This window comes from Pteropus medius, unplaced genomic scaffold (genome assembly GCF_902729225.1).
Source record: "Pteropus medius unplaced genomic scaffold, Ma_sr-lr_union100, whole genome shotgun sequence".
In the NCBI taxonomy this organism is placed as follows: domain Eukaryota; kingdom Metazoa; phylum Chordata; class Mammalia; order Chiroptera; family Pteropodidae; genus Pteropus; species Pteropus medius.
In genome coordinates, this window is record NW_024349801.1 from 10,423,708 (window position 1) to 10,448,815 (window position 25,108).

A 25,108-nucleotide genomic window follows, 5' to 3' on the forward strand; every position below is an offset into this window, starting at 1 on the left:
ACACAATAACTGAGAGATGGGCTATATTTTCCCATTTTTTACAATGTGGCATCTTATAAGAGATCACAGAGGAGAGAAGTGGGGGTGGCAAGCATTGACTTCAAGTCATTCTGACACGAAAGCCCAAGTTCCCTCCAGCAGAGAAACTAGGAGGACTAGAGCAGTCGGGTTTTGAAGCAATCACATTTCACTGGACAGCCTCTTAGCACAATTTTGGAAAGATCAGGGTTGCCTTTCAGATTTGCCTTGTGTTTATAGGGCAGTGCCAGGCCACTGCCTATTCAGGTAAGAAGAGTCTCAAAAACACATGGTTAACTTATGAATCTTGTCTAGACTGTTATTGTGAAGTAAGGCTATGGAGATTAACATGATATCTCTAATGCTGTGAAGGGGGATGCAAATGGCACTGCTGAGAACATGCTCCACCTGAATTGCCTCATTTAGGGATAGACACAAACTGCTGGGATGCTTAGTGGATCTGTGGCAGTTTATCTTGGCCGCTGAGGTCCTAAGCTCTAACCCAAGTCCTAAGCTTTGAGCAACAAACATCAGGCCGAGGCAGCCTACTGACTTTGGGCCATCTAATATTTCTGAGCCTCGGTTTCCTCATTTTTAAAAGGTGAATAGTAATGATCTACTCACAATATTTTGAGGATAAGTATAAAGCAACTAACATCCTGTCTGGAAGAGAGAAGGTATTTAGTAAATTTAAATAGAAAGATAAAATGTCAACTGTGCCACATTCTTTCCCTCCTGCCACCCACAGTCAATGGTGGCTTGCTTGGGTAGACTAACATTCAGCATGATGGATGACATGCTGTTCATGACATCCACGGGTCATCCCTGAAGACCACAGCAGACCAGACCTCTGTTAGATCCTGAATGATCCAGGACATGTCTACTAACAGAGTCCGGTTTTAGGAAAAGGGGGTAGAAAGTGATTACACGACTTCCCCAAATCCTACAGCATATTAGTGACAAAGGCAAGTTGATCAGTGTAGGTTCATATTCCTCAGATAAAAGTGGCAGATGCACAAACGTGCAGATTTTGCAAAGAGGAGGAGAAGCATTTAACCTGGCCCAGGAAATGAGGAAAGTGGCAACACAGGGGTTTTGTTAGAATTTCTGAAGGTCCTGGAGCTGGAGGATCCACAGTGAGGCAAGGCCATGCCCCTCATCCTACAGAGCAGGAAATCGCTGCCAGGAGACGTGAAGCTGCACCCTGCATAGACAGCCTGGGCTTCCAGATAAAGAGCAAAACCCTAGATGCTCTCTGTCTGAATAACCGATGTTTATCTGACGGTTAGAATCTAGTCGGAGTGTAAAGTCTGTCAAAGGCTAACCTATTTCCCTAGGAGATTCTTATTCCTCATTAACGCTCAAATACCTGATTTGGCATTCAGAGCTGGCAGTTAAGGTGGCCTTTCCCCCTCATCCTACCTGCTCTAGCCCCAGCCTCACTTCACTTGGAGCATGACACTCACTGCCATACACAGAATCTTATAGAACTTTGAATGCAGCACAGGAGGAAAGTCAAATATTCATTCTGTTGGGGAAGGGGTGGTAAAGACATTGTTCCTCTCAGCCAAGCCCCCTATAAAAACCCTATAAGATATTATAAAAATGCATATACATATTTCCCCCATAAAACAGAAAGAGCATTCCCAGATGGTGACCCTAAAGCAATTTTCCAATGAAAATGATGGCACAGCGAAGTGGGCCTTTGCACTCTTCTATAAGTACAATTTACAGTGGGTAAGTTGTCTTTCGGTCCTCCCCCTTCACTTTAAAACAAAGCACAGAGCTGCCACTACCAATAAGAACAAAATCAGAACATACACATCCAGGGGGAACAAGGGGTCACAAGCCATCAAGTAGTTCAACAGACGAATCCACAGGCTGTGGGTTACTAGGCTCCTGGGGACAGTGATTCAAGTCCGCACACTATTACTCAGGTAATTCTCCTGCCCTTGGTATCAGGTTTCTGTTGCTACGACTGACCCTGAGAAGTGCAGTGAAACTGTGCAATACAGTAAACCCAGTGAAGGGAAAACATAGCTTTTAGCATTGGGGGAGGTGTGTGTGTGTGTGTGTGTGTGTGTGTGTGTGTGTGGCGTGCGTATGCTTATGTGCATTGTGGGGTTTGCTCTTATGATTACCTAAGAAACTCAGCAACATTATAGAAATATTCATTGCGGGACATGCTCTAAGTGAGCATGCAGTGGCTGATGGATCCCATTTTTGAGGGATAAACTCCTGATGGCTAAGTGAAGACAAGAGAGTCAGTCTGCTAATATGAGCTGCCAAGTCTGGCCTTGAATCTGAGGCTGATCACATTTCACTTTCTTGGTTTAACTCATGAAGTTTTTGTTGTTGGTGTTAACTTTCGTTTGGGACTTATTATAGACTCATGCGAAGTAGTACCCAAGAGTTCCCATGTTCCTACCTCCCAGCATCCCCCAATGGTGACATCGTACCCATGAATTTATGCACATTATCACAACCATTACATCGACACTGGTACAGTGTGATTTATTATACCTCAGGCAATACCTGGATTTCACCACTTTTGGATGCACTTCTTTTCTTCATTTGTATATCTTTGTACATAATTCTATGACATTTTATCACACATATAAATTCATATAACCTTCACTGCATTCAAGATACAGGAATGTTCCATCACCATTAAGGAATCAGCGAATTTTTTATTAAGAGGTGTTAGAATTAGCACATGCCGTCTGGAACATGAAAAGTTTAGGCCTTGTTTTGCAGGAGTCTGCTCTCCAGATTGGCAAAAAAACAAACAAACAAACAAACAAAAACACATATACAAAGTCCCAGCTTAAAGTCTTGTTATAGCTTGGACTGGCCAACAAGATATGATCCAGATTCCTTAGCATGACTCACACAAGAGCCTCTGTATCAATCAGGATATGCTTCGATAAGGAACAGCCCCCCAAAACCTCCATGTCTTAATACAATCAATGACTCTTAGTCTCTCACATTTCATATCCATCCCAGGTCGCTGGGGCTATGTTCATCATGGGAAGACAGGGGCCCAGGCAGATGGAACCTCCACTTTCTATTACATCACCAGCCTCTACAGTGTAGGGAAAGGAATGTGGCAAATTGCACATGGGATCTCAAAGGCTTCCACCCAGCACTGACAGAAGTTGCTTCTGCTCACAATGCATTGGCAAAGCAAGTCATGTAGCTGGCTGTGCTTAGTTTCAAAAAGGTGCAACCTCCACGTATCCAGAAAAAAGAAAAATGGAAATATATAATGAAGAATAGTAACAACTAACACAAAGTCCATGACTTGGTCCTGTCTGTCTCTCCAGGATTATTTCAGGTCATTTCTTACTTTGCACTTACATTAGCTACAGAAGAACTTTTAAAAGATAGGTGAATATAGACCAAAAAAAGCATCTACAATACCATCACCCTGCAAAAAATTGTTAGCTTTCTGTGTGTCCCTCTTTCTTCATTTCCTATCTATTCATCCATCCGTCTGTCCGTCCACCCATCCATCCATCCATCCATCCATCCATCCATCCATCCATCCAACAATCCACTTAATTTTGTTTAACAAAAAGAACGTCATACTAGGGATTCTGAATCTTAAAATGCTATCTAATGCCTCTCTCTCAACCCTACCCTAAATCCTCATTCTTTTCTCTAATCATGGCAGTACACAAGCTTACCATTCAGGCAAAATAGGAATGTAAATTTATTTGAAATTATGTATACAGATGCTATTACCCATCATTTTAAAACAGAACTGCACAGGTGGTATCCTACGCATGAAACATCAGGCAAATTCTAAGTAGCTGAGAAGCCCACCTGCTTCTGAAACCCCAGGCTCAGAGTAATTAAGTAACCTACATACTCTTCTTCCATTTTCCTGGGATCCAGGGACACTAGCTGGTGGCACAGTTCACTGACACTCTCAATAGACCAAGTTGGTCTATTCTTTATTAAGTTCCAAAATCTGTCTCAGTGATTCAAAGGTCTATAAATGCAGAATCAAAGAGGTTGCTTGCTATTGTGCAAGAGGGATTTCTCATGCCATTTTATGACTATGAATTAACCAAGTGTGACTCAGATATGATACTGCCTGAAACCAAAGGAACCATATGGGGATTGTGCAGTATTTAAACGAAGAAGTAGAAAGATGTTGTCATCCACAGCAGAAGACAGCAAAGCCAGGCAGACCTGGAACCATAGCGCAGTGTGACCACTGCATTGTGACTTAAAGGAAGCCTCAGATGCCTTATTTGAAAATGGGCTTTTCCTTTGCATGGTGAGATAAAGATTAGATATGATGTATATAAGGTATGGGGCACAGAAATAATAACTATAACCATTATTATTTGGAAGGCCACTGCTAAAATGTGATGGCTATTATTTTTCCATAATAAAGCACGTTGGTAATCGTGATCTCCCTTTATTTCATAAAATTAATGTAAGTAGTTCAGAGTAAGTTTGAATAGCAACTCTGTGATGGAAGATGACATGTGACACAAGAGTAGGAGAAGGAGGCTCACTGAATCTCTTTGAGACTATGTTCCCAAGTTCGGTGAGTGTTTTAAACCTTAAAAAAAAAAAAAAGGGGGGGTGTTCGTTAAAACCATGGACTCGAGCTGGACTGCGTGGGTCTGAATCCCAGTTCCAGCGCTTACCAGCTGGGCAAGTTACGTCTCCTTCTTGTATAAGGAAATGAGGTAATATATATGTAAGGCACTTGAAACAGTGCCTGGCATCTAATGAGGAGACTATACTGGGTACCGGTGACTATCACTATTGTGTGTGTCTTTTCTTGTTGTGTTTACCTTTGTCATCACCATAATCGTCATCATCATCGTACGCACCAAATTGTGTCACTCTTCACTGATAAAGAAGAGTGGGGCCTGACTGGCCAACGGGAGCAATCTCAGAACGTGGGCCACGTGAGTCCTTGTCACACAGCACCCTCTATCCCGACAGCAACCCCACAGAAGCAGCCACCCACCGCACAGACAGAGAAATTAAAGTGCAGAAAGCTATTGTACAGCTTCACCCATACAAGAACTGGCAGAGCCATGACTCACACCAAACCTTGATTTGACTCATGATCCCATATTCCACAGTGCCCATACAACCCATCCGTCCTCTCACCCATCAAACCTTCTTGCCCCTTAGAGGCCCTCACAGCAAGGCCAACCCTGGGGGAAACCACCAGATCTGGAACGGTCTCACACAGAGGCAGCATGCTGTCCTGCTCAACAATAAGAGACACAACATTAAAAAAAGTGAATTCATTCATTTATTCATTCATTCACTGCCTCTGAAGGTCAATGCATATTCCACTGATTCTAATACCTTCATTTCTTTTCTTTATTCCCCCCATCATTGCCACACATGAGAGAGAATATTTCACGCCCATAATCTGCTTATCAGCAATAGAAGAACAAAATAAAGGTAATATCTCACGGTAGTAGGCCTTTATAAAGCTGTATAAGAATAATTCAAGTGACCAAGTCTATTTAAAAAACTAAGCCTATTGCTTAAAAATCATTAGCTATGAATTGCCTGTGAATTAATTAATTAGTTTTCTCTACTATCTGAGTTTTCTCTGTAATAAACCCAAAGTATTTGGTCTGGGAACCAAGCTGTTGGATACTTTGGGACATGCGTGGTGAAATCAAGTTGGTCTATTTCAAAATATGCTGATCTTGTACATGAGACTTGCTTCCTTCACTCAGCTTGACCGCTTTCAACACAGTCCTAGTCCAGCAACGGGGGCGATTTGCTGTGTTGAAAGCACCATGTCTGGGTTGGTCAAAAAGAGGAGCACCTGGTACACTTGTTGGAGGTGAAAGAATAAAGAAATCCAGATGCACTGAAGGGGCGAAGGGAGCCCGGCCTCCGCTACACCCAGAGCAAGTTCCCTTTCAGCTGTGGGGGATTAGCTAGTGTGTATTCTCACTTGAAAGTGCCAAGCTATATGGAATTGAGGGGTGCATGCCTCCCCATCTCTTACACTTACAGAAGAGTTCATTTCTGGGTTTCCCTAAAAAAAGGCTCTCATTTACGTACATTTATTGATAATAAAAGCTGAAAAAAATAATGAGCACCTATGATATGCAAGGTGTTTTTTCTTTTAGTTAATAGCAGTATGAAAATTTTTTTGAAGTATATAGCATGCCCCCCATCTTACACATTAGAAAGCAGAGGCTGATAGAGTTTAAAGAGGCACAGTCAGGAAGACAGAGACCTAGGTTTCTAATCAAGTTGTGGCCGGTTCCAAAGCTCACTTCTTAACTGAAATAGCTCCCTGTGCTGAACCTTTGTCGTTACATTCTTCACCACGTAGCACCAAGAAGCTATAAAAAAATTAACATCACCTATATATTCTTATTTGTGTCTATTTTATATTATATTTATTTTATACATTTAGAATTTACAAGAGAAGCCTATCCCTGAAAGAGAAAATGTAACCAGGGCAATAATCTACATTCAGAGCTTATTGCTAATGGCATCCTGCAAATTCTAATCCAATGGGCCTTAATTGAATTATGCTGATGTCTCTCACCCTTCCACTTTACATACTCTCAGTCTTAATTTTATGTTCTGAAACCTTAAATAGGAGTTGTCACATTTACAACAGCAAGAGACACTGGCGCTGAACATATTATTGACATGACTTTATTCACTGAACTACAATACAGACCTAACTAAACTGGTTTAATAATTCATCAATATCCTATGTGGGACTTCATAACACTTATCTCCCCAGCATTATTTAAGTGATGTTAATGGTGGCAGTGGATGGCCACATCTTCGCTGGGAAATATAGCAGTAAATAAATACTTGCATCTACTTTTGGCTCCTGTACCTCTCAACTGAACAACCCAAACCAGCGACATGAGCAAGTCTAACGGGAAGTCTGGTCCAATCAAGTTTGGCCAAGTCTAAAGTTGAAATAGATGCACCGATAAATGCTCTTTCTGATAGAGCATTCAAGGAAAAAGGAGAGTTTGAGAGTCTCTTCTATGGCTCTACACACTTACCAGTCTCTATGCCAATAAGCATTTAACAAGAAAAACACTCTTGGAGAAGATTCCACATTTTGAAATAGCAAACGCAACCAAAAATAATTCTTGGCAAAGTTCTGGATTTTTCTTAGAGCCTTGAAGGATAGGGGCTGAGGTTGTCATTCTTGACTTTCAGATCAACAATCAAGCATCGACCTTCACTCCTGGCCCCCCACAAGCACCCCCCAACTCTGTTGCCCTCCAAAATACACAAACAGCACTAATAAGAAAATCATGACAACTCTTTCTTCATTATATGCAGGTCAAAATTTTTGCCTTGTGTTTTAGAACTCAATTTATAAAATAACTGTATCAATATCTATAGGTAATTGTAAGGCTGATTCAAAGAGAAATTGCACTGGATAACAGCTTATTTAATTTGGTATATGAGCTATGTGCCACGTAAAGCAAAACTATTAAAAATGCTTAGACAGTAATTGGCAATATTTTGCACTCTGGATAAAAAATGCTTATCTTGCCAGAAACTAACAAGAGAGTGAAAATATTCTAAAACCTTCCAATTTTCCTCTTTGCAGCTTAAGAACAGTTTAAGGAAGGACAGCGAATGGCACAGGAGTTTGGCAGTCAACATGATTGTGCATTTATGCCTTGCTGTTGAAGAAAGAGCCTTTTTTTCATAGTGAATTTTTCATTCTAATGTAAGTGATGATTTACGTTAACTATAGGTAAAGCATGGTTACATTTTCCTGAAGGATTGCAGGCAAGTAAAGAGTAGTACAATAAGTTGAAGCGTAAAAGCTTTCTCTGTCATAATATTTATTATAATGGCATATAAAATAGCTGAAATAAATAATAGATGACTAAAGGTAAATTCATATGATAAAGAATCCTTCAGCAGACACCATTACTTTTGACTGCTCTAGTTTTATACACAGTTGAAGACTCTTAATAAACAGGCCCTATATCTTATGTAAGTACTAGAAACATCAAAGATGTGCTTAAAAAGCAACATACTGGACATCAGCTAATTTACTGTATAATTACATTTTAACAGGAAAGGTCTATATATTTTGAATATTTAATAGCTGTGTTCTTAATGAAACTTGTTAAGCATTGGAACCTCCTGCTCTAGAGAAGTCATGGATAAAAGAAAAATCAGTGCCCCCCTCTCCTAAATTCAGAAAGAGGTAGTATACATATCAAAACATGGAGATCTGAGGCCTGTTGATTATCCGGTGACAGGTCAACAGTGGTTAGTTAAATTGAATAGAAAGAGAAAAACAAGATTTGTCTGCTCTGGTCTGGAGGATTCTGAATTCCCCACAAAGGACTCGTAAAGTTTTCTCATCCCTCAGATGGAGGGAGATATTTTCATTACAGCCCTCAGAATGGAGAAAAACACACAAGAATAGGCTGGTGCCAGGAGATTCTCTCAGGGGCTGTCAACCAGGGGCATAAATCTGGCAATGTCTGGAGACATTTCTGGTCCCCGCAACTTGTTGGAGGGGTGTAGTGACATTGAATGGGTAGAGGCTAGAAATGCTGCTAAACATCTTGCACAGAGCTCCCTACAACTGGCCCCAAATGTCAGCAGTGCCGAGGCTGCCTGTGTGAGTTTGGTGAGAGGAACTCTGATTCACCCTAAGCGTTCTTCATCTATTTAAATTTATCTTTAGTTGTAAAAATAAAACTGGCTCATTGAAGAAAGTACATATAATGCAGAAGTGAATAATGTAAAAATGAAAACATCTCCCAAATCCCACTACCCCAAGATAAACATAGTGATAGTGCACATCCTTCCAGAATATATTTTCTGCACATATAAAAACACTGTGCAACAATGTTTTCCTACAAACATAGTATCATAGCTTGAGTGTTATTTTACAATCTGGCTATTCCCAATTAACATAATTGAATATATCTGTACAGCATTCTACTCCCATTTATTTCAACCTATACATTTAGCTCATTGTAGGGGTATTTGATCACTTATTAAAACCTGATCCTCTTTGGCGGGCTCAACTCTCCACATCCTTCACTAGCTTTGTGAACTTTCTAGTTAAATTCTTGATGCCTGATTTTCCTTATCTGTAAAAACAGAAATAATAAAAAAAAATCACTATGAGAATTCAATGAGATAATCTCCATGGAAAGCACCTTAAAGAGATATTCTGAGTCAACTATTGTTCTTCTTGTAATTAATATTATTTTACATAGTTCCCGGTTTAGTTACTGAATGCAATACTCCAATATTTATACTTTGTAATACATGTTTTGTTTTTTCTTTTTCCTATAGGACAAAGTCCTAGAAGTAGAATTGCTAGGTCAAGAGATATCTATATTTTAAATTTTGATAGATTTTTGCTGGGTGTCCTCCAAAAAGGTTATAGCAATTTCCATTCTCAAGAACACTGCAGGAGACTATGAAAGAAAACCAAAACAACCAATAATTCACATTGACATTTATAGTAAATTAAAACGCATAGTTTTATATCTCTGTCTCTAATACCTGGTACACAGTGAATGGCACAGAGTAGGTTTTCAAGACACGATCTACTTCAGAAAATGAATGAATGAATATATAGCACACCACCAAACTTGGGAGAAATTCATAGGTAGAAATGAAAATAGGCTAGTGATTTCGGCAAAGATTTTTCTATAAGCCATTTGTGAAGGCAGGAATTTCTCCTTGGTGCTTCAGGCTGGTTGATCGAGTGACTCGCTCTCAAAAGTCGGCCACACTGAGTGATGATGGATATGCAAAGCCACACTGAGTTTGGTATGCAAAGCATGCAGTAAACATGTAATAGTATCATCACATTTAATGAGTGACCACAACAGTTATTTTTAATTATGGATGAATCCAAAGAGAGAAATCTTCCAAAAGTTTTACAGAAGCAAGGTAGGATATTCAACACATAAACTAGAAAAGATTTTTAGAAATGCATCAGAGAGAAATGAGGTTTACTGCTTAAAATGGCAATTGCCTGAGCAGCCTCTTATGTGTTCCAACCAAAACACTCGTAAAGGCAGAAAATGATGAGAATTCAATACAACACACACATATATGCGTGCGTGCACACATACACATACATACACATACACACACACACACACACACACACACACACACAGTCATAGTCAAGTTATCCCTATATTTTGTGCATTCTTTATATTAGCACAGGACCAAATAAGTTACACTTAAAAAGAAATTAGAGAAGGCTATGGAACAGTGGCAAGGAAACTTTTTTATAGGAGATTCATTTATCCATGAAATCATGCATGGTCCAGTTCTGTTGAGTAAATGATAGAGGCATTAAATAACTTTATATTTTGTAAAATAAATTTTCGATATGTATATAAAATTTTCAAGAGTAACTACAAAAAGAAGGAAGGAAGGAGGAAGGAAAGAAGAAGGATGGAAGGGAGGGAGGGAGGGAGGGAGGAAGGAAGGAAACCCTTACCTTCAAAACATGATAGAGAAAAAAAAAAAAAAAGATGCATGGAGTGCATGGGATATAAAAAAGCTGGATCGATCTAAAATAATGTCTAAAAAGAATTAAAAAGGATAATAAAAACTCTTGGTAGAGAAGAAACACAAAATGAAAAAGAGAAATTAGTACAAATTATCCATAATCACAAGAAATAGAAATGGACTTAACTTCACACATTAAAAGGCAGAAACCAACAGACTAGATCTTAAAAATTACTTCTATGTTGTATAAAAAGATACACTGTGGATAGAGAGAACTAGCATCTCTCAGATTAGTTCTCCCCTTTCCACAATATGGGACTATGCTGTGAAGAGACTGACCAGCCAAGAACCACATTTCCCAGGCTGCACTGAAGTGAGCATCTAGGTTTTCACCAGTGGCCTTTGAGTGGAAGAATGTATAACTCCTGGTCTATTCCTCATATGAACTGGGTTCTCCATATTCTGTTTCTCCTTCCATAAGATGAATGCAGATTATAATGAGTTCCTAGGGAACAGTGGGGCCACCAAACAAAAGAAGCTTAGATACTTTATTCACCAAAAGAAAAACAGCCACCTGTCAATCAGAGATGCCCATGTGGATCTGTGTCATACACTGAAACTCATTTGGTAAAACTGTTCTCTGTCATAATGTGAAAGGCAGATCTAGTACCTATAGAGCTGAAGCCCAAGAGAAGAGCAAGAATGTCAGGGTTTGGTGGCTGCTCCATGCTGCTTTTACCAAGACATTACACAAAAAAGATGTTCCCAGGGAAGAACTGTCCAGTTTCTAAGCAGAAATAGAAGCTGGAATATTACACCATGGAAAAGTCCAAACAGTATAAAGTAAGCCTGGAAAAGTCTTTAAGAGACAATACTGCATTATGACTTTTGAATTAATTCAAAATAATTCAGCCCAGTAGCATGGATCAGATCGATGATACTCCTTTTCCACCTAAGCCCATTATTCCAGATAGCTTTATGGTAGTAATTGGGAGAGGGAGGGAGAAAGGGTTGGGGAGACGGAGAGGGAGAGGAATTCAGGGAGAGGAAAAAAATAAAAACAAGAGTTGGATAAGCCTGTAAGGTTTCCAGGACTTGTCTGACAGCTTAACCAGGGCTGCTTTAAGGACTGAAGTCCGAACAGGTGCTAAGGAAAGGGGAATCCTTGAGGAAGGGAAGACTGAGTCCAACACTTGCAGGCAGATTTAACAGGATGTCCAGTCCTCTCTGCGCAAGAAGCCTGCTAGTTTGGGCATCAGCTCATGGCCATATTCATGCCTTGATCACTCTGTGATCTCCTCTCTTATGGCCAAACGGGCTGGATGAAAGCCAGCTAAGGTACAGACTGCATGTTTTCAGAATGGTATCTCAGACAGCATTAGAGTGGGAGGGGGAGCACGGGGGCCACCACCTTATAAATGTCCATTAGAAGCCACTTTGGAATGGCATGCATGTTAAAGCAGCTTGGCCTTAGTGCACACTCTCCCTGCCTCTTCAATATTTATAAATAGCATCTTCCCTTCTCCCTTTAATTTGATGATACAAATGTTCTCTATAGGCAGAGCTTCTGCTGCCTGCAGTGTGATAGGATGGCCCAGAGCTTTCACCTCTGTAAAAGGAGGCCCAGGTACATTTGGTACTTTTTCCTACAGGAGAGCACTGACTTTATCAGTCAGCACTCCTCTCTGGATCTGCAATGCATCCTCCGGAAGGACTTGGAGATTTTCTGGCTGAGGGTCACATTTTCCAGTTAATCTAAGCATTTCTTTCATCACATATCTAGCACTTATGACTTTCTTCCCCTGTATAAATTTATAAAATCCATTCCATGAGGCAAACACTCACTGTTAATGAAATACTTTTGAGGACCTACTCTCTGGCAGATACTATTCAAGGAAGGGACAATTACAAACTTTGTCGCATTTTTCCCCACCGAGCCTTTTGAGGTAGACCTAATGAACTGTATTTTATAAACAAAACAAAGGCTGAGAAAGCATGAAAAAATTTGCTCAAAAATTATATAATTAATAGCTGGTAGAATGGGAATTCAGTTCTCCCTCAACTGTGATAAGTAGATTCTCTTTATAAGATAGTACAATTGTCTCTGCCAGAACTTTCTTCCCAGCCCTGAAATTATCCCTGAGTCCAGGAGACTACAGTGGGGGCGAACGTACTTCACTCCAAAAGATGAATCCAAAGCCTTTTACACATTTTTGTTTTATTTTGATCATTAAAATGTTAACTTTATGGTATTTAAAAAAACAGCTAACTTCAACCTCTTCTCTATCATCCACCAGGCTGTGCTTCCGATTAACCAAGTATGATAACTAAGTCATGTGTCATTGGAATCGTTTGCATATGTGTGGAAATAAGATACTACTCTAACCACCTGCTCATTCTGATTAAGTGGAACAGACTTTTCTTTCCAAATGATCATGAGTCCTCTAGCACAGGAGTCAACAAACTTCTCTAACAGGCCAGATAATAAATAGTTTAGGTTTTGCAGGCCATCCCCAACTACTCAACTTTTGCTTTCAAAAGCAGCCACAGATAACGTAAATGAATAGGCATGGCCACATTCCAACAAAATTTTATTTGCAAAAACAGGTGTTGGGCTGGATTTCCTCCCAGCAAAAGTATAGTTTGCCAACTCCTGTTTTAGAATGAGAGTCAAGAAAGTTGGGTGTGCTTCCTAAAGGCTGACAGTCTTATAATTAATATTATTCACAGATTCCAATGAATATAGGAGAAAAAAGGAGAACGTCATACCACGTCTCCAAGTGTGTGCTATCATCACACAGGCCATTTGATAAAGACACAGGCATAAAGAGTCTCAAACAGCATGCAGAATTAAGGATATACAATGGATTTAGCAGTGAGCATCCGCTAACTGTTCCTTGCAAAATGTTTCTCCTATTAAATAATCTAAATTTGGGGAGATTACACTTTGTAAGTATCAACATTAAATGATTCCTACAATTCCACACAACTGCTTGAACACATGCCTTTTTAAAATGCATTTTGGCATCTCTAGAAGTTTATAAAAACCTGTCAAAAAATTTGAAATAGGGGTTTCTATACATTTCTCAAGTATGCCAAATCCTTGGGCCTTTAGGGTGTGAAGAATAGATATTTTTAAATCGGGCTAAAGATATATTTCCAGATCTGCTAAAGATTCTCTCAAGAATCCTAACAACAAGCATCAAATCACAAGCCCCATCTTGGCCACTGGGTATGTGGGCATGATATTTCTTTCCTGTTAATATGCATTTGTATTTCAGAAAAAAAAAACAAAACAAAACAACAACAGCAAAACAACGCTTCTCTTAACAAAAGAGAACTATACATTTTCTTTATTGGAGAAAAGAGAGTTGCCAATATAGACATAGAGGTTGGGTAGGGGGAATCATTAGGGCAGAACAGGGAGAAGTACACCCACACACACATGGTGAAAACATGAAATAAAGAGATTGCTCATATAAGAATTACCAATGAGGCCATTTCTTACATTTCCTGGAATTTTCCTAATCCAAAGGCTAGCAGTAGATGAAGGGTGACTGACAGACAAGTACTATTCCATAAAGTAATATAGTGAACTACAGGCCACATTATCGCTCAGGGAAATCCATGCTTAGCGTTGGGAAGAGCAAGAACAGCCCTCCTAGCAGGTTATCTGAATCATTTTGCCATTGGTGAGGGGTTTAAACCCCTCAATCTAGCCAGGATTCAGTACCAAGCCTTGTTGAGAACCATATTTTTTTACAGGCAGACTGCTTTCTAAGCCAGGAATCCACCAAGCACCTGATCTGCAGGGATATAAATATTTTCAAACAAATGCAGAATCCACTAACAAGAACAGATGAAAAACAAACAAGAGTCATAACCACCAGCTGCCTCGTGGTACTGGGATACTCCAGTTGACACTCTGAGTGTCATGGACTGCATCAAGAAAAGCAATCAATGATGAAAGGTGATACATCCCCACCAGTTACTCCTGGCCGGATTCCCCACTGGGCACTTTGCATTGACATAGATTTCCTCCTTCAGCCCGGTACCTTTTCTCATTTTGTAAATGAGAAAATGGAAATTCAGTAACTTGAGGTCGTAAATCAGATGAAGGGAGAATTCTGAACCCAAGCCTAGCTCACCCCTGAGTGTCTCCTACAGTTCACCCAGAGTACATACAAACTACCATTACTATGAAAGGGGGAAGGAAGGTTGAGGACCATCAGAACCTTTGTAAATGATGAAATTCAAGGTACCTAAGCAAAATGGGATAAGGATAACAAAAATCAAGACAAGGCCAGCAAGACCATATGTGTAGGAAAAGCACAGAAAGTGCCTCTTCCCCTGCTCTCTCCTAAGATCCATAATCGTATGCTACACTGTTCCCTGCAAGTGCAGACATACACAGGGTAGCACATTAATCCTTCAAACACTAACAGATGCTGGCAGGGATTTAGACTGGAATGTATTTACAAAGTGACAAATTATGTTCTGTATTATAGAGAGAGAGAAAGAGCACCCACAAACGGGCTGATAAATGTCAGCTGCAGTCACGACAAACGGTTTATTTTTATTATACTGTAACCACAAATGTTTTTTTTTTTCAGGGAGACCCAAAGATTTATTTGTTGCAGGGAAAAAACAAGATTATATATGACACAAAGTAATAACTGTAGGATCAGTGATATTCTAGGCACCCTGCCCTCCCAGAAAGCTTCATCTGGGCTGTACAGTGCTACTAAAAATGCTACCTTCTCCTAAGCACAGTAAATAGTTAATAAATCAGAACCGATACAATGCCTTGTAATTAGATACAGCCTTAGTTCACAGACTAAGCCAATTGATAGACAATATCCAATTCCCCCTTCAGTGGCTATCAGGAGGGTAGAGTAACTATTAAAATAAATTTAATAGCTGTGACAGGTAAGAAAATATACCAGAAGCTAAAATGTAATCAGTATACCCAAACCCAAAATAAAATTATAGTCTTTGCTGTAAACACGGTCCTGGGAAGAGAGGCTTATGGATGGATAGCGACATCAACAGGCCAATAAGAGCAAGGTCAGTAACTCTAAGGGAACGTTCAACCTTGAAAATAAGATTGAGAGGAGAGATATGGCTTGGGGCCAAGAGAAAATACCAGCATTTATTATTAAGAAGCCACCCTGAAGAATTCCCTTTCATTCACCTGGTCAGTCGGACATTGGTGGTAGTAACCAGCATTCTTGGGTAAGCACAACAGCAAGATGGCAGAAAGGCAGCCTGGAGTCGACACCTTGGCTTCTCAGTCAGGCTTTACCCTTAACTCTGCATGTGACCTTGGTAAGTTCTGCCCACCCCAGAGCCTCCATTGTCTCAGCTGTGAGCTAGAGGGTTTGTATCTCATGGTGTTGACAAGATCTCTTCCGGAGTCCAATTTTTTGTTCTTAATAGGTTGATGGACCACAAATACAGGAGGGCTAGCAGAAGAAAATGAATAGTGGTGGTCAAGTATATCAGTAGAAAGAGTAATGTTTCTTTTTCTTCTAAGGCTCTCAGATTCAGATTTCTCAGGAAATCACTGCAAATTAAAACTTCCCACACTTGAACACTCTAAAAACAAGATTTTAGAAAGGTGTGGAATTGACAGGAATGCATAAATGTATTTAAATCCACCAATTACATAGAAGGGTGAAGAATTTTTTTACACACACACGTGTGTACACGCTCGTATGTGCATGTGTGCGCGCACATCCCAGTGACTTCTGCATGAAAAGGTATTTCGTTCCTGAGAATGGATAGAAAAGATTTTCGTGGTGGAGAGTGGGTGGGGGTGGCACTGTCATCAGAGCAGGCAGGAAATTATTTTTCCTACCCCTGCCCGCTGCCAGGGAAGGAGTCCTTTGTGAAAAATGCACAGTGGCATTCCCTGGAGGAACAAGATGCAGTCTCGACTCCACCACTTCCTTTATGCATTTCGACCTCTCAGAACCCTAGAACTTCATTTTTCCCATCTGTGAAACCAAAATATTAAAACCTTCACAACAAGATTGTGAGAAGATTATATAAAATGCTTGTAGCTTGTATGGCCCAGCATCTGCTTGGCACATAATAAGTCCTGAATGAACTGTGTCTCATTTTTAGGCTGAGGGTGCTCCTTAGAAACCCCCCATGCCTTATCCGATCCTAAGAGAAATAACTGCCTTTCCTGCGAGCACCATGACAATTTATTCTTTCTTTATCCTAATTCACCTCCCAAAACCACTTTCCCACGTCTTCTCTCCTGATTTCTAAAGGCGAGGGGACAAGACAGAAATTTGGCACTGAGCATGCCCCCATAAGTTCTCTTCCATTCCCTAGGCTAGTATGTCCCTCATATCAGGCCTTTGGCTGTTTTCACTGATCTATGGTGACATGAAATGAAAGGAGGAGCGTGGAGAAGAATGCGGTGAGAAGGGAAAGTCGCTCGGTTAAAATGGCAGTCCATCACAGAAGTCAACTAGAAGAAGCTCCTAATGGCCAAAGCTGGAATAATATTGGATTCTAAGCTGTAGAATAAAAAATATATACCGACGACTCTAGAGCAATCTATATAATTGAGTAAATAAATAAACAGTGGAGAAGGGACAGCTCTTCTTTCAAAAGAAGTCCAATTAATAAATAGAGAAAGAAAGCATGAGGGAAACACAAAGTCAACATTAGGCAAACACCACAGTAATAACTGCTGCAGGTGACACTGACTCGTGAATGTTAAAAGTCAGTGTATGAATATTTAAGGAGAGAGAGGATGTCAGCATAATCTGAAAGCATCTCCTCCCAAATATTTATAAATTATGAAGAAAAAATTAGTAATATCACTTTGAGGAAACTCAGCAGAACATCATCTTAAACAAATGATCAAGGTTATTTCACTACTAAAATCACCAGTGATAAGACCTATCAGCATAATGTACTCCCTGGTAGCACGCACTGGGAAGGACACATCATTTCTATGATGTTCTTGCCAAAATATGCTTAAACTCAATCTAATCATGAGAAAATATCAAACACACCAAAGTCTCAAGATCAGGAAGGACAGGGAAGGAATAAAGAACTGTCAAATACTGAAGGTGACAAAGAAGACACAATATCTAAAGATAATATGGAATCCTGGACCAGATCCTAACTAAAAGAAGGTACTGGGGGGAAACTGGTGAAATCCGAGTCAGGTAGTACAATTAATATTATATACCGATGTTAATTTCCTGGTTTTGATAATTATATTATGGTTAGGTAAATTGTTAAAATTAAGGGCCGGGAAGTGAACTCTCCGTCCTGCTTTTGCAACGACCATGTGTGCCTAAAATTACAGAGTGCCCCCTAACCTCATGGGGTGTCCCCAATGGATGCCCAAACCTGTGGGTAGTACCAAGTCCTCTGTATACTACGTTTTTTCCTATACATATGTAACTCTGACAAAGTTTAATTTATAAATTAGAAATACTAAGAGATAACAACAATCATAAAATGGAGCAATGATGGCACTATGCTGTAATAACAGTCACGTGAACGCGCGCTCGCTCTCTCACTCACTCTGTCTCACGAAATACCCTGTTGAACGGCACTCACCTCTTCAGCTCACGGAAGCACTGTATGGCTTCTCTTTGGCATATCTGAATTGTCAGCTTCGGTACTCTTGCGCTTCGGTAATATTATCAAGTAAAGTAAGGTTTACTTGAACACCAGCACTGAGACGCCGCAACGGCTGATCTAATAGCCAAGATGGCTGCTCTGGGACGCACAGGTGGGAAGCGCCTACAGCGTGGAGACGCAGGAAGAAGAGACGCTTCAATTCTCGGGCAGGAGAAAGGTGGGTCACGCGAGACTGAGTCATGCTACTCAGAATGGTGCACCATTTAAAGCTTCTAAATTGTTTATTTCTGGAATTTTCGATTTAATATTTTCGGACCACACGGCTGACTGTAACTAGCGTGCAAAGTGGAACCTGGGAGGGTAAGATAAACTGAATAAACTTGAAACTACGGTTCAAAATAAAGTGTTCATAAGATAAAATGGTTTTCCTTTAGGGTAGCTGTATATATTCTTACAGTGTTCAGCAGGAAAATACCCTCTCTTTTATAAATTAATGTTAAAAGTCGATAGGGTCATGTCGTTACATTTTGGTTATTTTGCTATTGTTGCTTTTAGTGCCTTTTCTCAGAAAAGAATAAATAAATAACTCTGGCAAGCCTCATATTTTTGTTTCCTTTTGAAAAAGTTTATTGGACCCTGGAACCCATAATCCCGAGATCCACTAATTAAGCTCATTTAAAATTATTTCCTAATAATTGAATACTGAAGCAACAAAAGTTTGCAAAATGAGCACTGTTCCCTTCAGAGAATACTATCAATATTCTAATCACAAAATTAAGGGCCTATGTTGTTGCAGTGTCGAACCAAAATTAAACTCAGTCGTCTCTTACGTTAAGTCTTCCCTGACTGCCCTGGGTTGGGTATGGTGTCCTGCTCGGGTCTCCCAGAGTTCCCTGAAGACGCTGGGATTAGAGAATCTAGCATAGAGTCTACTTCATCATGTATTTCCTACACCAAATCATGAGCTTCGTAAAATCAGGGCCTCTCTACACATCTCTATATCTCCTAAGAGGTTTTTTTTTCTTTTTCCTCCTCGTGAAAATTCAAGTTATCCAAAAAATAAAAAAATAAAAGTCTTATATGCATCTCTGTAGCTTTTGAGAAAGTTAATGAAAGTCAAATGTATTTTGTAAATCCTGTTTCAATATTTAAGCTATGGAATGCTGAGAAACTCACAATCTCATTTAAAACTCATTTTAAGCCTTCCTATCTTTCAGCTCCTAGGTGGGTTTAAAACAAAAAAACAAAAGGTTTTCATTTATTTCTTAAGTACTAACTATTTACCTCTCATGTCTTCCAAGTGCTCTCCTTATAGCAATTTTGGGGCCCTAATGATTAGTGCTTTAATAAGGACAGCAAAACACACACACACACACGCAAACTTAATTCGCACACCCTACATTAGAGATTAGCCTGAGAGCTTTAAAAGTTTCTATGTGAAATGTTACAACTTTTTGTTCAACACATTTTTAAAGTTGAGTAGAATATTGGGACACATTGTTGGGCAAATCCAGCCTCCTTCCTCTCCATTATCAATGAATAGAGCTATATGCTCATTCAGCAAATAATATAGATCACTATAAAATGATAAATACACAGTGATGATGAAGGTGTGAGAAAACAGACCCTCAGATACTGCCCAAAAAAAACTGTAAATTGGAAAAACCTTTCTGAAGAAGAATGATCAATTTGCATTTGAGCCTCACTTAGCCCAGGTAAATCGCAGCATTACTCATGACTGTGAAAAATTGAAAACAGCATCTGTGCCCAGCAATAAGGGATTTATTTAATAAGTATGAAGGTATAATGTAGAGTCACTAGAACTGCACTGCCAAAGAATATTTATTGAGATGGAAAAATGGTCAAAATATGCTGGGTTAACCAGACCATAAAGTGACTATAATTTTAAGAAATATAGATAAACATATTTGAATTTTAAAAAGACAAAATGGTACATACAATGTTAACAGTATTGGCATCTGAAGGTCAGAAATACTTCTTGCTCCTTCTTTGTGTATGTGTCACTATAATTGCAAAATTTATAAAAATAACTACATTATTTTTCAGTCAGGAAAGAATTAATTAGCATAATTGTAATTTGTTTAGATGTATTTTATTATATGTGAATATATAATATACATCAAAAATTTAATACTGGTGTAGGCACTGTTTTTTTTTTTTCTGGATAAGTCACACAAGAAGTTATCTTTTGGTAAAAGGAGGGATGTTGAATAGATGTTGGGAAGAGACTTGTTATTTAGATTTTTCTGTGCTATTTAAAATTCTATCATGAACACAATTTTTTTCTTTAAAATAAATAACGAGTACTAAGACTATTCAGAAAGATGAGATGAAAAAGTTATCTTGTATGTGATGCATGCATGTGTATTTTTCCCAGCCCAAATGTAGAAAAAAATACATGTGTATACACATACACACACACACACATATATATATATACACGTGTATACCATATTTATGTACACACACACATACACAAAAGAACAATGACTAAACCCACCCCTCAGAGAAACAAATCTCCAAGTATGTGAGTGACAAGGAGAGGAATGGCACTGACCTTCTGGGGATCAATGCTTCTCCCACCTCCTTAGGCAAGAAACCATAGGCAGAGAAGTCAGGTCTGACCAAGTTCAAATCCAGTTTCTGCTGCTAGTTAGCTATGTGATGCTGCGTAATTTACCAAACTCCCAAGACCAAGTGAAATGGCATAATTATATATAACCAGCATGAGTGCTGTGATCATTAAACTAGATAATGAACATAAAGCATCTAGCACTGTGCCTGGATGGGGAGTTGATCAGTAATCATAGTTGATATTGATAATAATAATTGTAACAGCACCAATAATTATAATATTTCCAACCCCACAAAGCTGTGTTGAATATTAAGGATAACATACGTGAAAATGTTTAGTATAGAACAAATATTCCATAAATGTGTGCCAGCTCACATTTTTATTCTGATTATGCCCAATCCTATTCCTAAAACTAAGGTTATGATAACATCAGAAAGACAATGTTTCATGGAGGTTACAGATTGAAGGGACAAAGCCATTCTCTACACACACTGATTTAATTAGCCAAAATATAACCACTGATGGGAAAAGAGGTAGGTATGCAGGGAGGGGCAAGATGGCTCAGTGGAAGTTCCCTTGCTTTCCAGAGTGGTGTGTGGGTGTGTTTGTGTATGTACATGTGTGTGTGTATGTGTGTGTATGTGTGTTGGGAAAGACAGATATCTGTGGTCTCCCCAAAGTAATGTCTCAGCTGATCCTAGCATTCTCTCTATACCAGTGGCTTCCACACTACCATTACATCATCTATAAAACTCAACTGGTAACTCATGTGCTTCTTGTCACAGGGAGTATTGTCACACATCAGGCATTTTTGTGCTGATTCAAACTAGGGGCCATCCAGGCTATCTGCATCAAGGGAAAGAAAACAGAATCAATGTCTACCATCCTCTGACCGGTACTCCTCCCTCAGCCTTCTAAAATCCCATTCCTATATCTCTAGAACTAGATTTCAGAAAAGATATCCATAGCCATAAATAAGCTGTCTTCATTTAGAAATCAGCCATCGAACCTCTGACAGGACGAAGAGCCCAGCTCACATTGCATGCCAAACATGGGAACCTTTGTTTCCATGTGAGAGTCTTTCAAAGAGCACTTCTTAGCCCCACTGTCCTGCCCCTATTTCTGTTCTCTTCAGAGCACCGAAGATTAGGTTTAGGATGATGAGACTTAAAATGAGCTAGAGACGCACAATGCCTCCTCCGTCCCTGCCCAGGGACTAAGATTCTCTCACATCTCCACAAATCCACAGGAAAATCAAGCATGTCATAACAGGGCTCTGAATCCTCATTATTTAGATGGGTTTTACTCTGAGTTTAAACAAAATTTGATTTGTATATAAGAAATGTAAACGAACATATGAGATACACTAGAAAAAAATATATGTGTATACACATACACACACATATATATATATACATGTGTATACCATATTTATGTACACACACACACATACACAAAAGAACAATGACTAAAAAGGAAAAACCAGTTTCCTAATTGTTAAAGCAGGGTGTTTGAGATTGGGGGGCTCATTATTATATTATCCTCTTTACTCTTTGACTATATTTGAAATATCCATAATCGAAAGTTGTTTTCTAAAGACCAGACATAGAGGAAAACACAAAAACATGAAAAATAAAAAATGTAAAATTAATTTAACCAAACTAGAAGAAAATATATCAAAAATTATGAAACCATTTCAATAGCACACATAGAACATGCTCAAAATGACTCAAAAAATAAAATCCACATATTCATTGCTAAAGATACAACAATAATTCAGAAATATTATAAATAAATAAAATGCAGAAAAATAAAAAAATGTGGCTTGCTGAGTATTTTTAAGCATATAAAAATAATAGTCTCTACAAAAAATGAAAATGGTTTCCAGTTGTAATTGCTGGTTTATACAGTTTTTTCATACATCCTAAAAAATCAGCATAAAAATTAAACTGTAATAATGAGTAGATTAGCAGCTTCATAGCCATTAATGAAATAAAGTTCCTAATTCCCTCTTGAAAGTCATTTGGCAATGCTTGCAAAGTCTATGGGTTTCAGTTAAATAGTTGCATACCTATGCACATGACCAAAAAGAAAAAAAAAAAAAAAAATCAGTCTATCCCTATGCCAAGCAAAAAGAGACGAATCCCTTTATTTCTGATGGGAGCTGGGGAGTGCGAGGGTGGGTACCAGCAAATGTTTCCAAACAGATGTTTACAAACAGAAGGTAACTGATAAAAACCCAAACACAATGCTGCATTGTCTTCCGCGATTCACAGATGAACCCACTGGAACTACTGCAAAGAGCCTTCCTGGAAAACATCCAGAAATTAAAAGGTGCAAACAAGCTGCCTAATACCCTTGCGTAGACTGAATTCTTATGAAGAAAATAAAGTTTATTGTCTGGAAAGAGAGAAAGCATGAAGAAAGCACTAAAGCAATGGAGGTGAACAATTAGACAGATGTTCACTTAAGGAAATAAAGAGAACAGAAGAAGCCATCACCGAGGAGTTTTACGAGAATCCTGACAAGTCGGCTCCACATCAAGGGCACGGGTAAAGTGAAAGCCATCGAAGACTAGGCTGTGCAGCTTCATGTTAACTGCTGACCTTGCGGAACTGGCCTGCAGGTAATGTGGCTCTGAGCAAAGGAAAATTATGCAGCTCCTTTTAATAAGTTCTTAAGTTCTTCTCAAACACGAGCTACAGACTGTAATTCATGAAGACAGACAGCTGCATTTCTTATTCTTAATAATATCCCCCTGTCCAATAAAAGCAAAAAAAAAAAAAAATTAAATATCAAAAGTCTTTAGTATATTGCTAATTGTTCTCTCTCTCTCTATCTCTCTCTCTCCCCTCCCTCTCCCTCCTCCTCTCCCCCCTCCCTTCTCTCTCCCTCTCCTCCCCTAAGATCTCTAAGATCTACAATGAACAAAGAACAGCCTCTTTCAGAAAGACACTGGGTTGCTATTCGTGCCCCACCTCATTCCAACAGGAGAAGAAAGAACAGAAGTGCGACTATTTATTGGAAATTTCATCCTGTCACTACTGCGACATATATCCTCATTGATGGATTCAGTGAACTGTGTCTCCCTCTTCCCCTGGGCCCCTAGGAGACTCCCAGGAAACTCTTCAACCCAGCCGTAGCATCTGTTCACAGAACTATGGCCGAGACATTTGGACCATGCGTTAGCCTTAGACTTAACTGATTCTCTCCTAACCTAATATCCTCATCTAGGTCCTTTTTCTCTTGTGATATTATTATACACAGATCCTACATATGCAGTCTCAAATCCTCTTTGCAAAGAGGTCATGTAAGTTTGGTTAGAGAAAGAGATAAGACAAAAGAATGGAAAAGGCAATGGGTAGTTCACTGGCTGGCAGGCTGGCTGGCTAGATAGGTTGACCACAGATATAAAGAAGATGGAGTAAAAACAGGCATTATTTTATTGATCCCTCATACAAAAATCTTCATGTTCCTATTTTACAGAAAAAGGAAATGGAAATAAACTATTCATTCCAGTTTCTAAAACTGTTTTTCAATTAAATGATAAAAGTAAAAAAATAATAATTTTTACAGAATAAAATAAACGTAAAGCTACCATTATTGATTGGTCTCTTTTCTATCCAGTTCCTTTGGCGGGGTGGGCACTCAACCATCAACCAATCCAGAAAGAACTATCTACTGTGCCTGACACTGGGAGGATGCAGAAGAAATTTAAGACTCAGGCATTCTTTAAGGGGAATATATATTACAGATATTGGGACAGTTAGAATAATGCCACCCCCACCCTCCTCCAAAGATGCCCACATCCTAAACCCTAGAAACTATGAATATGTTAGGTCACATGGCAAAGGGGAATGAAGGTTACAGATGGGAGGAAAGTTGCTAATTAGCCCACCTTACAACAGGAAGATTATCATAGCCCCATGTAACCACAGGGTCCTTGAAAGTAGGAGGCAAAAAAGAGAGAACTAGACAGGTGACATTTTGAGAAGGGCTTGACCAGCCATTGCTGACTTTGCAGACAGAGGAAGGGGCCATGATCCAGAGGATGTGGACAACTTCTAGAAGCGGGGAAAAGCCAGAAAATTCGGTTCTCCTCTTGAGCCTACAGAACAAAATGCAGCCCTACTAACACACAGGCTTCGGCCCACTGAGACCCATCTCTGACTTCATGCTGTTTTAAGCCACTGAGTGTTTGAAAATTTGGTATGGCAGAAATAGAAAAGAATTAGTTATATAACATTTTTAGGGGGAGAAATCACATTGCAAATCCAAATTTCTGGTTCCTCTTAAAACAAGGAAAGTGACACCCAGCCCACAAGCTCATGCCTTGACAATCAGATGGGCTGAGTTGCAGCTGTCTTTGAGATGGCCCCT

The 25,108-nt window shown here is 39.3% G+C and overlaps 1 protein-coding gene across 17 annotated transcripts in view; it reads right to left on the reverse strand.

The window, feature by feature from the left end:
- WWOX (WW domain containing oxidoreductase) overlaps positions 1 to 25,108 on the reverse strand; it is a 932,057-nt gene that overhangs the window by 703,655 nt on the left and 203,294 nt on the right. The gene's annotated exons all lie outside the window — the stretch shown is intronic.